At 47.4% G+C, this 16,673-nt stretch overlaps 1 long non-coding RNA gene across 3 annotated transcripts; it reads left to right on the top strand.

Moving 5' to 3' along the window:
- Window positions 1-3,646: 3,646 nt before the first annotated feature.
- On the top strand, window positions 3,647-15,710 carry LOC133352459 (uncharacterized). Of its 3 annotated transcripts, XR_009756262.1 has the most exons (4): window positions 3,647-3,799; window positions 11,664-11,739; window positions 11,880-12,049; window positions 14,299-15,710. It is a non-coding gene; the product is annotated as an uncharacterized LOC133352459 (long non-coding RNA). The 3 variants fall into 3 exon arrangements; XR_009756260.1 differs by lacking the exon at window positions 11,664-11,739; XR_009756261.1 differs by lacking the exon at window positions 11,664-11,739 and having other exon boundaries at window positions 3,647-3,843.
- The last annotated feature ends 963 nt before the right edge of the window (window positions 15,711-16,673 follow it).

The raw sequence follows: 16,673 nt of genomic DNA, 5'->3' as shown, positions 1-16,673 counted from the left end.
CGGAACATCTTCGCCGGTTAGAAACATTTAGGCTGGCCTGCCTACGATCCATCCTGGGTTTAACGAGGCTGGATTTTGTGAGCAGCTCACAAATCCTTGAAAGATCTGGGCAAAGTCCCATCGGTAAGCTCCTCCAGCAGGCAAGGCTGCGTTGGCCGGGTTATGTAGCCCGCATGCCCAGCCACCGCATGCCTAAACAGCTTTTGTTTGGCCGGATCGAGGGGGCTAAACTGGCACAGCATGGGCTAGAGAAGAGATGGAGTGATGTGGTACAGGAGGATGTGGAGCTGAGTGGACTTGCCGATGACTGGTACCAGCGGTGTCAAGATCGGCCTCTGTGGAGGAGGCTCGTGAAGGATGCTACTGGGCAGCTGGAGGCAGTCGCCCTCCAACAACAATGGAGGGGGGAGGAGCGACGCTCACAACAACGAGCGGAGCGCCGGGTGGCTAAAGCGCAGCAAGTTGGCACAGTTGGGGGCACAGGTGGTGCATCAGCCAGTCATCTCAGTCAGTCGACCTGTGGCACCTGAGTCTGCCCCGTGACCTCCTGCCAGCGGGCGTTCGACACTTCACGTGGCCTCAACGTGCACATAGCCTGGCACAAGCGTCGTGGTGACGTCACCGCCACTTAGTGGCAAATGGCGGTTGTTGTTTTTGTATTAGTGAATGTAATAGTGAACCAATGTCAGTGAGTGAGTCAATGTGAGTATTAGTGAATGTATTAGTGAGACAATGGCAGTATTGGTGAGCCAATGTAAGTGTGAGTCAATTTGTGTATTAGTGAATGCGTTAGTGAGCCAATGTCAGTGTGAGTGAGTCAATGTGAGTATTAGTGAATGCATTAGTGAGCCATTGTCAGTGTGAGTCAATGTGAGTATTAATGAATGCATTAGTGAGCTAATGTCAGTGTGAGTGAGTCAATATGAGTATTAGTGCATGCATTAGTGAGTTAATGTCAGTGGGAGTGAGTCAATGTGAGTATTAGTGAATGCATTAGTGAGCTAATGTCAGTGTGAGTGAGTCAATATGAGTATTAGTGCATGCATTAGTGAGTTAATGTCAGTGGGAGTGAGTCAATATGAGTATTAGTGAATGCATTAGTGAGCTAATGTCAGTGGGAGTGAGTCAATGTGAGCATTAGTGAATGCATTAGTGAGTTAATGTCAGTGGGAGTGAGTCAATGTGAGTATTAGTGAATGCATTAGTGAGCTAATGTCAGTGTGAATGAGTCAATATCACTCCTGGCCAATAGTAGTATTGATATAATGTCAGTATTAGCAAGCCAAGGTTCTCTAAAATACAGTCAACTGTTTCCAATTCTGTTACTATCAACAATAGCATCCATTATATCAGTGTAAGTCAGTAATCAGTAATATATACGTTAGTAGAAATGCTCACGGCAAATTAGGTTCGTCGTTTCGACAAAATTGAGGAAAGCCAGAGGTCACGGACACCGGCAACACGTCGCTTGCGACACAGCCAGGCGAAGGAGCTCCCCGTTTCCATAATCACAGAGGGATTCACGAGCCCTCAAGCGAACCAAAACACAGGCACTCCTTGACGTCACGCGACGATAGATGCGTTCCTGAGAAAAGAGCGCGTGTCTCAAAATCGGGTTACGTCTAAAAAAGCAATTTTCTCCATGAGAAATAATGGTAAAGAAAGGGGTGGGGGGGGGGGGGGTTGGGGTTTAGGGGATTTCACTCACACTCGCAGACATAATCGCCAATATTATCCTCGCCGATATCAATACAATACACGTACACACAATATAATAATTTGAATGTAAAAGAAAATCACGTAGACTCTAATATGCTTCATATGAATAAAATAGAAAGTAAAGAAATGCAGTATTAACACATAAGCTTTCGCGACCAACACCACACCACTGGTGTGTTGCTGTACGAGTAACGAATTGGCACGTTCGGTTGACGTGACGAACCTTACTGATTGTCTGTGTCGGGTGGTGGCGGATTTAACGACACGTTTATATTTACGCGATCTAACCCAAAAAATTACCTGCGTTATGGGACGCACAGTATTACTTACTAGTAACTACACAGTAGCTGCGCTGTGGAGACAATGGGAAGAGCGCCGATGTACACGCGTGGCGAGATGCCGCAAAAGGTGTTAGCGTACTAGTCATCGTGTAGCGAACTAGTCATCGTGTAGCGAACTAGTCATCGTACCGCACTGGCTGCTAGCAACGCTATTGGGGTCGCGGTGCCAGGCTATAGGGGTGGTGCGTGCGTCGCGTTGAGGGTGGCGTCATTCCGAAATTTGTACGTCAATAAAAGGTCTAAATGCAAAGCGTGGCGCGTTATTCCAATATGGCGTACCGCGAAAGCGTGTAAAGCGAGGTTTTGCCGGTATAGGCCAGTTTTAAACAACGTTAGGCGGATGTGTGTGGTTTTTTTACCTTCGAAAAATTACGTAAATCGCGCTGGCAAATGGTGGCCGATGGGCTCAGGGGGATCCACAATGGCCACGTCATAGCACTAAATGAAGCTACGTGTAACCTGGAGAAAGATCCACACAACCACGGGGAGAATGCGCAGACTCCAGGTAGACAGCCGCCGTCAGGGTCGGGATCGAACCCACAACCTCCTGCGTACCAGCCGAGGGAGATGACATCTCCTCGCCACCGCGGCGGTTGCTGTGTGCGCGTGGTTTTTAAGGTTTCGCGGTGTCCACCCTGGTTAATGCTGCGGGTGTGTTAACCGAACGGAACGCAGCCATCTGTTAGAACAGTGGATGTTAAACATTCTGTGACGTCCAAATTTGCCTAATTTTAAAAATAAAATAAAAAATATAAAACGTCGTGATTAATTTCCCGTTGCGTCGTTGTCCATGCAAATTGCATCTCTCACAAACGCCGTGGAGGAACCAGAGACGAAGCCGGAAGACTGCCAGGTGAAGATCCGGCACCAACAGTTGCTCTGCAGCTCTCTGCATATTACGATGTTTTCAGGCAATTTGTGAACGTTTACCATACACGTGGGAGGAAACCAGAGCACCCGTCGAAAACCCGCACGTGCGAGGGGGCAACACTCTATCCCACGCGGAAGAGAAAAGCCAAGGGTATGACACCTCGATGCGCCCGTGCGGAAATGGAGTCTCGCAGCATTTGACATTCGCGCGGTGATCCACCAACCTCCCACCTCGACAGATCACAGGCCACCGTGCGTAGCCACCAATACTCCCCCTCGGCTTACATGGCCCATTCACCTGCTCGTTACTCAATGGGGATTGCACGTGGCACCGACTACGAAACCGCTGCGAGCCGGCGGCCGTGAAATTCAGTGACGAGAGCTTTGGCTCCGCGAGAACGACCGCGCCGACGCCAAGAGGCATTCAGCAATTATAATTAATCGCGTCGCCGCGTCAGAAGGCCTTAAGTCGCTCGCGCAAAAAAAACAAAATCCCCGGACAGCTTTTTAATCCCGGGCGCCGGGTGCGGAATCCAGCCCCGCGGAGGCGTATGCAACAAAGGTTAACCCTTTCCCGCTTCCGATGACGTACGAGGACGCACGCGTACGTCGTCGGAACGGAAGGCGGAAGAAAAACGGAAGTAGAATAACTTCGTCGGTGACGGAGACGGTTTTTTAGGCACGGTTTTTGGCGCCAGCTGTCGCAGAGTAGCGGCGGTCGCGTCGCCAACGGTTCTCCGCGGTGAGCAACAACGTCGTTGAAAACCAACGGCGCTGCAACGCCTCTCTGAATAAAGTGAACGCCGAACCCGCTTGTGCCCTTCCGAGATTCCGCGAGGAACGGGACCCACCCCGCCAGCTGGACTCCTGTGAGAAAAAGAGCTTCTCGGCCCGTCGGATTCCTCCGGTCTAAGTAAAAACGAATGTTCTCACTGTGAACTTGCAGCCCGTCTCGATGCGGGAAAAGGTTAATTGAGCGCGTTTGGCACTTGCGCCGCTCACTTTCTCCTCGGCGCTTACAGCTGTCCTTTAGAGCGTGCGCACGACGCGCAGAGGGATACCAATTAGCGCGCCAAAATTAAAACCAGCTTCACAGCACTGCGGGTTATTTATATTTTTCACCCCCGCCCCAACCCCTCTCTCGCTACCCATCTCACCCTCCTCTAACGGCTGATAAGGGGCCGAATTCACACCTGGCTTGCTGACAGAGACTGATTAAGTTGTTAAAAACTCTGAATAATTATTATTTTTATAATGGGATGGCAGACGGATCCAATGATTTTTTTTATTATTAATTACGAGGGTGTTAATAACGAGTCCTGGCGTGATAGGTTAGCAGCGCACTGGACGACGCCCAAGCCAGAGAGGTCTCGCCAGTTTGATTCGATCTTAGTCTTAGTTCTTTCGGTAAAGTCACGTAGGTAAAAAATGAAATTAAAATTAATAAAAATAGTGATTTTTATTTTATTTTTATTAATTTTAATTTCATTTTTTACCTACGTGACTTTACCGAAAGAACTAAGAGTATGAATCCTTGCAGTCACGAAAGCTTCAAATCTAGAATTGATTCGATCTCCCAGGACCTGGCGGTTGAGGTCCCCCCAACGCCCTTCCACCACCTCTGTGCCACCCTGCGGCTACAAATGGGTTCGCCGCAGTCGGTTCAATCGGCAGGTCAATGTGGCCGGGTAAAGTGGGGGGGGGGGTTATATTTGGAGAGGTATTTCACGGAACGAATTTTGTCCGCTTGGTGGGTGCGGTAACGCGAGCGGCTGTTTTCGTCGCCGACAATTCGGTCGTGCGAACACACCCCCCCCGCCCGCCCCCCCCCGGTTTACGTAAAGGCCGGGCCGTGCTGGAGGCCCCTGAAACCTTGACACGAGGAGGCCACTGTCAGAGTTCCAGCCTTGTTGGCCACGATGAGACCAAATCTCAAATTCAAACGTGACGCACCTCCCCTCCGTGCGGCCGCTGGCAGATTGGCCCGAGTTCCGCATGGCGGGCATCCAGAATTCCTCCTGGCCTTGCCATCCGTGCCCTTCTTTTGAGCCAAATTATATTTCTTTTTGTCCGACTGCCAGCTGCCCTCTCCCCCCCATTCTGAATGAACCACATGCGGAGCTCCCTTTGCGAATTCTTCACCCTTGGTGCATAACCAGTAACCAGGTGGGAGGCCCCTGGCAAAAAAATAAAATAAACTGAAGGGATGGATCTCTACATTGCTCTTCTTCTCGAGGGATACGTTCCGGAGATGCTCGTGAAGAGCAAATTTCGCGGGCAATGACATTGGCCTACAAAAGCCTTTTTTTATATTCATTATCTTAAATAAAAACATAATTGAGCTATTAAATACATGACAATTATCATAACACAAATTGAAAAGCAAAATATTCAAGTACAGTATTAAATAATAGTTTATGAATTAATTTTATCTCAAATTATGATGATGATGCGTATTGGAAGGATGCCGTTGCATGTGCGTTTATCGTATGTCTGCAGATGCTTCTAAAGCTTTGAGAAGTTATCTCTCATCACTGTATCTCTCTTCACTTTATCTCTCATCACTTTATCTCTCATCACTTTATCTCGCATCACTTTATCTCTCTTCACTTTATCTCTCGTAACTTTATCTCTCATCACTTTATCTCTCATCACTTTATCTCTAATCACTTTATCTCTCATCACTTTATCTCTCATCACTTTATCTCTCATCACTTTATCTCTCATCACTTTATCTCTCATCACTTTATCTCTCGTCACTTTATCTCTCGTAAATGTATCTCTCGTCACTTTATCTCCCATCACTTTATCTCTCATCACTTTATCTCTCATCACTTTATCTCTCATCATTTTATCTCTCATCACTATCTCTCGTCACTTTGTCTCTCGTCACTTTATCTCTCGTCACTTTATATCTCGTCACTTTATCTCTCGTTAATGTATCTCTCAGTCACTTTATCTCTCGTGACTATTTAACTATTTTTATTTCACCAGGTAAGGAATGCTGAGCTATATATCTTATTTCAGAATTCATTTGGCCACAAATGAAAGCTCAACGAAGTCGCTTATCACGTGGAAATGTATAGCAGCCAAATACTCTAAACGCGTGTTTCTAAATGTGGAGGGGGGGGGGGGGAACGCAGAGAGAAAGCCACGTGGCTACGAGGAGAGAGACACCGCAATCTCCAAATATACAGCAGCAGGCGTCAGGGCCGAGAACGAACCCACGACCTCCTGCATACCTGGCGAGGTAGTTAACATCTCCCCGCCTCTCTGTTCGCCCAAACGTGGGTGATGGGGTAACGTGTGGATACTACTCCCACCTCTTCCTAGTCGTCTGGCCAAGGATATGGAAGATTAGACCAAACATCCCCCGAGGTGGGGAGAGGGAGGGGGGGGGGGGTTCTAGTCTTAGACTTCAGCCACACACTCCTCCACCGAGATCTCTGAGCTCCTACCTTCATTCACCCGCAGTGACCAGTGTGTAGGTGAAGTATGGTCGAGAACCCCCAATGACCCACGCGTCGCTCGAGCGCCCCCCCCCCTTCCCCCCGTCCACCGACATTGCGCTCGTTCTGCTCACGTGACGTCTTCGGTCATCGTTTTTCCACGTGGCACCTGCGGCCATACTGAGGGTGTGGAGGAGGGGGGCAGCCACTCATCCAGCAGTGGATTGACACTCGTACTTCGGCGTCCGCCTCAGACCCCCCCCCCCCGCCAGCACCTGGCTCTTCTCACCCCCTTGCCCCCTCCTTGCCCCCCCCCTTCCTATCACACTGCCCATGACCCAGATCCTCTGCCCCCCCCACTCTCCGGCCTGTCGATCACACAGTGGCCCACGTGCGCAGGATGCCCGCGTGTGTGCCGGCCGGTCGCGTCGCAGATTCAAAGCCCCGATCGCCGCTTTGGCTGAACGTCGCGAGGGGGGGACTGGGGGGCTGGTGGGGCGGGGGGGGGCGGAAAATCGCCGCCAGTCTCACTCGGAGACTTGGTGGCGCGGTTGCCGCGGGGAAAACCTCGACGCGTACGCGCGAATGAAACCCTCGTTCGTGAAACACGCAGACGCCGCAGCGGCCGCGTCTCTCCCGTGTGTCTCTGTGCTCCGTTTGCGCCCAATGATGTCCAACCCCCCCCCCCCCACCGATTTTTGTTGTTGTGCGCAGACTTAAATAGCACGCGACTGGTTTACAGAGCGGGGGGAGGAGGAGGGTATTTGATCTCAAGTCAATTAATAGCTTTTTTTTTAGGTATTTTTTTTTGCGTGTTGGCGGCCTTCGTGAGAAAGCCGCCAACACGAGGTGAAGTCAAAACAATTGGGCCGGTGGACAACTCCATTCGGAAGGGCGGTCGTGCCCTTCGGAAGGGCCGTCGTTAATTCACTGGGTGTAGCAACGCATTGGCGGACTGGCTGTGACGCACGTGGCGGTCCTGTCGTCCGGCCGTGTCGGAGGGCAAGCGGGGGTTGGTTGATGACCGCGCAAATGTTGTGAGAGAGAAAAAAAATCCCTTCTCAGGGGCGTCTAGGAGGTGCCATCCTCCTGGCTCACCGGGAGAAGGCGGTACAACAAGCGGACTGATCGCCGTCTGTTTCCATCTGTACGGGGGAGGGCGGGTGGAGTGTTTTCCCACCTTGCACGCGCGTGGGTTTTTTTTCCCTGGGTCGCTCCGGTTTCCTCCCACGTGTGTGCGAACACTCGTTAATTGGCCGATAGCACGTGGACACGTCTGGTGGGATCGCTTCCCTCCGGCTGCCAGAGGGCGAGAGGGGGAACGAGGGAGATGGGAGGGGTGAGGGCCAAGCTCAAGGAGCCATGCACGTGACCCGAGCCACGCTGGCCTCTTGCAGAAATGGCCCTGGTGCGGCTCGAGTCTGACGTCTAATGCCCGTGGTGAACGCAGCATCATTGGGATCTATGTTGAGAGTTGTTTTCGTCGTCCGTCAACCCGCACACCGGGGGATGAAGGAGAAGGAGGAGGAGAAGAAAAAGAAGAAGGAATGAAGAGAAAAAAGGAAACAAAACGCCTCCGGTCTCAGACATCGCCAAGCCTTGGTCCAATAAATATTCACAACTTATGAATGCTAATGGACAGCTCCCGTGATCGACGGAGCGGCCTTGATATTTGATGACCTCGAAAAACACACCCGGGGGGCTCCACCCGCAGCCGTGACGCAAGATTCAACGTTCTCCCCACCCAAGCGGGCCAAGTGGTGAATCGAGGTTACGCCTGCGACTTTGAAGGGAGTGAGGGTGGCTGTGTGCTTCGCCTCTTCAGGCGGCGGGCTGCGCTGCCGCACGCGGCCGCCTGTGATCCAGCGAGGGTTGTATGGGGATAGAGCGTTTCCCCCTTGCGCGCGCTTTTCCCTCACGTGTATAAACACTCATTATTGGCTGAAAACATCTGAATATATAGAGAACTGCAGGACGTGGGCCAATTGTTGGTCGCGCCGGCTTCACTGCCTTGCCTGCTACTGCCTCCCATCTTCGTCTGTGGTTGGTCTGGGCTGTGTGATCAAATGTGCATGACCGACGGCGCTATACATGAAATTGAACATTCTCTCTGCACTTCAATTGGATGGTGCTGCCCTTAAGCAGATGCACTTTCAGAAATCACTCGGTCAGAAACGTCACCCCACTCACAGCCGGGAATGTCCTTGGATTATAGTTAAAATAATAATACTGCTCAGAATACGCCCGCGAGTATTGATATAACATCACCAGATCTTTAATGTCCACTTCGAAGCAGACGCCTCATATTTACGGTGAATGCATCCACCGCATAACATAATAAAACAAATGATAACCTTCTACACTCGCGCCATTCTGATCGCGCAAGGCTATCATTAAGGCGCCACTTTGCACAGATGAGTATAGTCTTGCCAGTAGGAGGGCAATGTTGCTTTGTGGGGGCTTTTTTTGTTCTTCCCAATTAAGTAATCTGCGAGTCATTTTTTCTTCTTCAAATGTGACCTGCCACGCGGGCGCTAAACTCTTTCCAAACGACGTCACGGGGATCTTTAAACGTCCGATGTGAAGCAGATGGCAGCGCGCTGACCGAGTAAGCGCGGTCGGCTACGTACGGTGCCAAAGAAGTTCAACATACAGCACATATACGTAAGATGTCAGAATCAGAATCTTTGTTTATCCTGGAGGAATCCGATCAAGCTATAGAGCTCTTTTTCACAAATGTCCAGTCGGGGGCGGGTGGGTCAGTGAGTTCCATCATCAAACAAATATTAAAAAAAAAACGATATAAGAGAAAAATAGAAAAAAGGTAAGCAAGTCGCTAAAACCAAATACGTAATTATGAATAAAGTATAGAAGTACAACTTGCACAAGCACATACGTTCCTACCGATTTGTAAACACCAACATGCATACGCGCAGGAACAGATATTAAAAGGAGACGTTGTTGTCAGCTTATCTTATGAATCGTATTCTCTGCTACAAAGCACGTGGCTTGTTTTTTTTTCTGTATGGCGTTGATCTTGTTTGGTTAATGTTCTTCCCGCAGAGATAACTGGGCTAAGCGGCTGGGCTCGGAGGCGATGATGGTTTTTGCTGCAATTTTCCAGCCCGTCGCGATTCTATGAAATCCCGGAGAAAATGTGTTGTCCCGACACTGAGCCTGAAGTAAAACTTCCACGGTCCCATCCATGGTGGTGTCCCACTCTCTTCTTCAACACAAAGTGGCACTTGTTTTAAACAACCACCACAGAGATATTATGGAGATCATTTGAAACCAGGCCTAGGGTTATATTTTAAACCACTGCCCATCCCAGACAAATTAAATTGAAATACAATTAAGAGTTACTAAATGTAAAAGTTTTTTTATATTATTTCGTAATAAAATCGTGCATTATATATTTAAATTAGCGGAGAAATAAACACACAACACCTTAATTATTTGGACTAAGTGACAATTGTGGAAAATAATTAATTTGCAGTCATTAGTGGACTAAACGACTTTTGTGTGCAATTGTTTGAGCTTGAATCAAGCTCACACATGCATGTTGACTGGACGAGCAAAAAATAATGATGATGGGTTTTTTTTTTAGAAGACCACATTTTTATTTACGAGACATCAAAACGGTGAGGGGGCTTTGTTTGGCCAAAAACAACCTTTGGTCGCATTCGGCGTTCGTGAGATGAATCCGTGCACATATTTAATCGGTGCTTTAATCGGCTTTTTCCAACTATAGGGCCGTCACTGAATGTTGATGTCCCTCCAAAAATGCTGCTCATTTTATGGATTCCAAAAGGGACGATTGGCTGTAGTTGAATCCAGAGCAGCGTTTTTAAGCTGCAAACTTAATCATAATTTCACATTTTTAACGCGCTGCCACCGCCGCACACAGTATTTGCTCGTTCTGGAAGAGAGAAAACGAGTCAGAGGCGCGTGGAGGAACCACAGAAGGGCAGAGGGTTCAGCATCCAAGTTCTGCAGTCCTCTATATATAAAGTTGGTGTTGGCCTGTCAGTGTCATCCATTGAGATGAATATGACACAGCTACCCTGAACAAGAGGAGGGAACAGCAAAACGACACCAACTCTTCTTCTTGGTTCTTTCGGTAAAGTCACATAGAAGGGAAATAATAAAATAATATGAATATAAAACAATAAAAAAACATTTAGATTTAAAGCTTTCGTTACTGCAGGGATTCATCTTCTTGGTTCTTTCGGTAAAGTCACGTATTTTATTATGTTTTATTTTTATTATTTTATTACTTCCCTTCTACGTGACTTCACCGAAAGAACCAAGAAGAAAAATAAAAAAAACATACTAATAGGGGTTTTCCCCTTTTTTTCTGGCAACAAAACTGACACCTTTTGCAAGGAATCATGTTTGCATTAACCACAATACTTGCAGTCAAATGCAAACAAAAAACAATACTCTGATAATTTATGCATTTCGATTTAAAGCTTTCGTAACTGCAGGGATTCATCTTCTTGGTTCTTTCGGTAAAGTCACGTAGAAGGGAAATAATAAAATAATAAAAATAAAACATAATAAAATAATTCTCACGACGTTTCGACCTCGACGCAAGCAGCCGTCCTCAGGTGAAGAACAGGTCTGTCGGAAAGACAGCGTCTGAATGAATATCATGTTTTATTTTTAATATTTTATTATTTCCCTTCTATGTGACTTTACCGAAAGAACCAAGAAGATGAATCCCTGCAGTCACGAAAGCTTTAAATCGACACCAACTCTCTCTGCTAAAGCCCTCTTGTCGTGGCCAGGCGCAGAGCTCGACATTGGCATTTAGCTTCTGAACATATTGCTGTCATCCGTGGCAACAATAGAATAGGTACAAGCTAATATTCTTTTATTCCGGCGGGGGGGGCGGGTGATGTGACCATACGATATCACCGACAATGTTTGATTCCACCCACCATCACTGCCATGGAACCAAAAAGAGAACGCAATTCAATGCACGGAGGGCACAACATCTCCACTTTTCCTGCTGCGCGTTTTCAAAGTGGCCTTGTTGAGCCTTAATGCGGCGACGGTGACGGCGCTCGCCGGAGTGTTGTGGCCCGAATGCGACCCACCACCCACCACCCACCCCCCGGGGGTTAAACGTGGTTCTAAAGCGATGACAAGGAATCCACGTGTCACCCGGAGGGGCAGTGGGGAGGGTGATAGCAAGGGCTTATCAGCTCAACGAAGTGGCTTATCACGTGGGATATTCGTAGCAACCAGATATTCTAAATGCACGTTTCGAAATGTGTAGGGGAAAACCGGAGGACCCGGAGATAAATCCACGCGACCACAAGGAGAGAGAGACACGCAAGCTCCACATATACAGAGTAGCTAACATCTTACCACCACAGCACTATTACCATGTCTTACAGAGCAGGAGATAGATAAAGCATTTGTGTTTGTTAGTGGTGCAGTATTACTGAAGGACTTTGTGCTCATTGTCTGATGTTTTTCACTTTTGTTTTAGCTGTTTGCTGCTGTGCTCACGCACCACGGATCTCCCGTGTAAAGCCACGTGTCACCCGGAGGGGTAGTGGGGAGGGTGACGCAAGGGCTTATCAAAGTCCAAGAGACGGGGCGAGGGGCACAGGCGTGTGTGCCTTACACGATTTCAAGAGAGCAACGCTTGCTGGAGAGGTGAGGTGAGAGCGAGGAGTGGGGGGGAGTTGGCGTGTGGAGAAATGATGTGAATTATTGAAGGGTTTACTACTCCACGTGTCATAAGGTATATCGTAACATTGGCGGGTGGTGGGTTATTGTTGTTTTTACGAAGTGTGTAAGGATTTTGTTAATGGATTTTAATGATTCACCGCCACCTGCTGCTGCTGCTGCTGCTTCATCCTCCTAAGAATCGGTGAATTGTCGCACTCTGGGGTCGCGATCTCAGGCCTCTATCGGACTTTATCTGATTCGTAAATCAATGTTTCTAATGCGATTTTCAGTGCGCGTACAAGTGGAGAATCCGTGAGGGCAAAACATTAAACATGATCAGAATCAGAATATGTATTTATACTAGAGGAATTCGATGAACTATTAAGCTAAAAAAATTCCGATGAGCTATTAAGCTCATGGGATTCTTTTCAGACGGTCGCTTGCGTTGCGATCGAAACGTCGTGATGGAAACGTCGTGATCTATTATTTTGTCTACCTACGTGACTTTACCAAAAGAACCAACGAGTATGGATTCCTGCAGTCATGAAAGCTTCAAATCAAGATCTTTATTTTATAAAGCATCGCCCGGCCTCTGTCCACCTGGCAGTATAAATGGGCACAGTAGCATGACATTTGGTCCATCAGCAGGGTTTGCATGCGGTGGGGGAAAAAAATGTGGATACGCGCTCCCACCTCTTTCCAAGACGTTTGGCCAGCGTGGAAGAGTAGGCCAAAAATATCCTCTCAAGGACGATGTTGAGAGCTCCCTCGAGTGGCGTGGGCAATTGCAGGGCTGCGCCCTTACGTTATCCACTACAGTGCCCTTTTCATTCGCATTCTTTGTGATCATATGTCACAAGCATATGTCACAGCATATGACATTTGCTGTGACAGCAGGTAATACACAATTATTGAAAACCTTTTTATTGTACGCAAACATATTGCTATCAATCAAAATTTATTACTTTTCTTAAAGCCAAAGCCCCTGTACATAAATCATTATCCTCTACGCAAAAACACTGTAAAATCATGGCAATGTAATCGGTACGTAGGTTAATCTACCCACCACGCCTTGTCTAACGTTAATTTAGTTGTACGTGTTCTGTATACTACAAGGGGCTATCACTCACCAATCGATGTTCGCCACGGCCCGGAATTGAACTCACGTCGCCGGCTCAATGTCGCAGCGTTGTTCGCAACCACAGCGGAACCACCACTGACACTCTCGCTGCGGCAGACCGAGGGAATGTTCGTCTGCAACAGGCTCCTTCGATGCCTGTTGCTGAATTGACGAGAACATTTGAACTTCAGACTCGTGGCACAAACGAGACGCGTTTTAATGAGGCTGGTGAATATTAAAATGAGACAAAATTTGCTCATTCCGCCGAATTCAACCACATTTCATAGGAGCGCGGTTCCATGTGCATTGCGTCACCAACTTACACGCGATAGTGTAAACAAACCTCGGGGATAATTGTATTCGTAGGGCTTACACGGCGAACAGTGTTGATTCGTAATTAGTGTCTGTAAAATTTCGATTTAAAGCTTTCGTGACTGCAGGAATTCATCTTCTTGGTTCTTTCGGTAAAGTCACGTAGAAGGGAAATAATAAAATAATAAAAATAAAACATAATAAAATTATTCTCACGACGTTTGGAAAGACAGCGTCTTTCCGACAGACCTGTTCTTCACCTGAGGACGGCTGCTTGCGTTGTGGCCGAAACGTCGTGAGAATTATTTTAGTATGTTTAATTTTTATTATTTTATTATTTCCCTTCTACATGACTTTACCGAAAGAACCAAGAATATGAATCCCTGCAGTCACGAAAGCTTTAAATCAAAGCTCATTGGATGTTGTAAAAGCGATAACTGAATATTAAAACAGAAACAATTTTTTTTGTTATCCAGGTAAAGCCCACTGAGTTATGTAGCTCTTTAACAGCTTAACGAAGTGGCTTATCACGTGGGATATTCATAGCAACCAGATATTCGAAATGCACGTTTCGAAATGTGTAGAGGAAAACCGGAGGACCCGGAGAAAAATCCACTCGACCACAAGGAGAGAGAGAGACATGCAAACTCCACATATACAGGGTAGCTAACATCTTGCCACCACAGCGCCCTATCATGTCTTACAGACCAGGAGATAGTTAAAGCATTTGGGTTTGTTAGTGGTGCAGTATTCCTGAAGGACTGTGTGCTCATTGTCTGATGTTTTTCACTTTTGTTTTTAGTTGTTGCTGCTGTGCTCACGCACCACGGATCTCCCGTGTAAAATAGCCGGGCGAATGTCTACTGAACGGGACCGTCATCCGTGGAACAAATCAGCTGAACACTCAAGCGCTAGGTTTCCCTGTGGGTCCCTATGTAAAATATCCAGGGAGCTGGCCAAAACGGGTCCCATTCGTGTTACAAATGAAGTCAAACTCAAAAGATGCATCGATGCGTACGTTGAGAGATTTGGTTGGAGGCGTGTAGGGGCTTTGAAATAAAATGCTGTTGTTCTCTGTCTCTGGTCGTTTTTGCGGTGGGTGTCTGTTAATGGAAAATCTGTACGTGCCTAATGCGAGAATAACTCCACTCCGCATCTCCACACTTTAAAATAACATGATTTTATTATCTTAGTCCCCTTCGGCCTATTGGCCTTTTAAAGACCATTCTTTCAATTTTTTTCAAGGGGAATTTGTTGAAGGAGGCAAGCTCTACACTGGTTTAGACCTTCATGGGTCTCGTGCGCATTACGGTTTGCCCAGCACAGGAGAACTCTTGTCCACGGCACCTAATATCTCCGTCGCTGCGATTATACGTGCTAGCTGTCGGGTGTGCAAACACTTCGATTACCGGTGAGAATATTTCCTCCTACCATGAACGATTACACTGGTCAACACACTTTTTCTGGCATAAGGTATTCCAACGGTAATAAGGTAATTCTGGGGTGCTGATTCCAAATCTGGCATCAGTTTTTGTCTATCACATCAGGTTTTTGAGATATCAAATATTGCATTTTCAATAAAAACTGCAGAAGAAAAATATTAAATAAATGTGGATATTTACATAAAATTATATTATAAACACACTATCCTAAAAATACAGCACCATATCTTTAACACTAAAGCAGTCACTGACTCGCAACAACTTGCAATCATAAGTGACAAAGTTAATTTCGGGTAAAATCAATGAAAATGGGGTATGCCGATAGCATAAAATGAGATGTGATGGAGCAAATCTGAGATCAGATTTGGAATCAGCACCCTGAAATTAGTCTAAAACAGCTGCAAAAGTCCAGGCCAGAAAAAAAAAGTTTTTTTGTTGACCAGTGTTATCCGCGATTACATCCAGAATGCATAGCGAAGAGGCTTCCTAAATACTCGCGATTTTTCGGCGGAGAAGAGGAGGTGTGAGCAACAATTTGCTCCTATCATCCGTGATTGTTTTTTTCGCGGATAAAAGGAATCTCCGCGTGACATTAATCTCCTTAACCGCAGATTATCCGCTAAATTTAACTCCGCGCAGATGAGAGGAAGTAAAATTGCCTATAACCGCCACGGATAATCGGATCCGCAATATTGGTGTGCCCCAAATCATCGCGGCGAATAAGACGAGTTTTTCCAATGCGATATTTGAATATGTTTTCACGCTCCTCTGTATAAATAAAGCTTCCGCATAAATTAGTACACTCCAATGCCTGCCCCAGATACTTTATCGCTCTTGCCTCTTTTTTTTTACGATCAGTGGAAACAAGAAGATGCTCGGTGTATTCGGCACTTTGCTTCGTTCATCATTTCGTAATTTTTTTTTTAACTGGGCTTTATGTAACCCCCCCCCCCCCCCCTCTAGCTCACTCTCTCGCTCACTCTCTCTCTCGCTCTCTCTCTCACGCTCGCTCTCTCGCTCGCTCGCTCTCTCGCTCGTTCTGTCGCTCATTCTCTCGCTCACTCTCTCGTTCTGTACGCCGCCCCCCTCGCAGTCCGACGGCCTCCGACGGGTAGCTCATAACAGCATGCAGAGCTCCCCGTCATCTGCCACCGAGCACATGGCCTCCTCCATCGCCCACTGCTCCTTGAAGGCCGGCACGGCGTGGGTCAGCCGCGCCCCTATCAAGTCAAACAACGGCCTTTATTGCCATTGTGGTGTCATCACGAAGGCAAAACCAACGCAAGCATTGTTATCGCGAGGCTGTCATAACCATTGAATCTGTTCGTGTCATTGCCATTATTCACCTCACCTCCGATGCACCACCCCAGGCCACCATCTTCTCTGACAACATAACAAAGTAGAAGATTGGTCTGAGATCGTAAAAACAACAAAACCGAAATAAATAAATAAGCGACACACACGTGTGTAAATAAACACTTTGGCTTCAAGAGGAACACTACGTAAAAGGTGAAGTTACGGGAAACGTGCCCCCCCCCCCCACCTTTTCTTCGTGGCACATCAAACAAACTGACTCAAGGATCAGGCAATTACCAAAATTAAATCACCACCGCACGTCTTGGCTGAGCTTTGCCGCTGTTATTTTAATGGCCAAGACAGTCGACTAAGCCCCACACTGCTGAGGCACCTGGGTTCGAATCCAGGTCTCAGTCGTCTGCGATGACACCTGGCTCTC

This window comes from Lethenteron reissneri, chromosome 40 (assembly GCF_015708825.2).
Source record: "Lethenteron reissneri isolate LAM-NWPU_2019-01 chromosome 40, ASM1570882v1, whole genome shotgun sequence".
NCBI classification, from domain to species: domain Eukaryota; kingdom Metazoa; phylum Chordata; class Hyperoartia; order Petromyzontiformes; family Petromyzontidae; genus Lethenteron; species Lethenteron reissneri.
This window is presented reverse-complemented; position numbering and strand designations above follow the sequence as displayed.